Below are 923 nucleotides of genomic sequence, written 5' to 3'. Positions count from 1 at the left end.
AAAAGGGGAAAAAATAATTTTTTGAATATTGACTGATTTTTGTGATGTTTCTTTCTCCAGCATGTAATTTACTTCATTATATATGTAAGTAAACTTTTATTCGATTTTTAAACTCTTTTTTGTTATCTGGATAACCATAGATGTGTACCCTATATGTTACATTTATTTTAAAAAAAATTCCATTTATTCAAATCTAGCTATATTGTTTTAAAGAACTATAATTATAGGGTTTTATATGTGAAAGAGTCTTATAGTTATATGGAATAGTTTTCTTTTCCACAGGCGCAGTAGTATTTAAATAATCAGAAAAGATAACAAAAGTTCCTAGCATGATTGCATATGATGATTAACTGAATTAAGTATGATAACTTGACCCAAAAAAAAAGATAAATTTCTTTTTTTATTTTAATTCAAATTTAAAAATTTTATCTATAAATTCAAAATTATTCTTTAATTCAAATTCAATTTTATATATATACATATATATATATATATATATATATATATATATATATATATATATATATATAGAATAAAGTTACCATATACTATTTGCATTTATTAGCTTGCCACTTGGCTTAACCACAATGCAATTATATATAGTAACTTTCTTGCTTTAATATATATATAGATTCTCCTTTAATACTTATAACACATCCTTAATTGGGATTTTTTCCTAACTATACCATATATGAAACCTTATTACCAAAAATGTGCATTGTTTGTTAATTACCCGCCCAGTCCACGTTTTGCCTACAAATTTTGTACCATTCGACTATTAGGCATTAAAAGGGTAGAATATTCCCTAAAATTAAGGAGAGAATCTTGGTGTTAATTGATTCTACATTAAATTCAATTTTTAAAAAGGGAAAGGAGATTTCTCATCTGCGTATTTTTCTCCAGAACTACAATTCAAATTCTCG

This window comes from Nicotiana attenuata, unplaced genomic scaffold, assembly GCF_001879085.1.
Source record: "Nicotiana attenuata strain UT unplaced genomic scaffold, NIATTr2, whole genome shotgun sequence".
NCBI classification, from domain to species: Eukaryota; Viridiplantae; Streptophyta; class Magnoliopsida; order Solanales; family Solanaceae; genus Nicotiana; species Nicotiana attenuata.
This window is presented reverse-complemented; position numbering follows the sequence as displayed.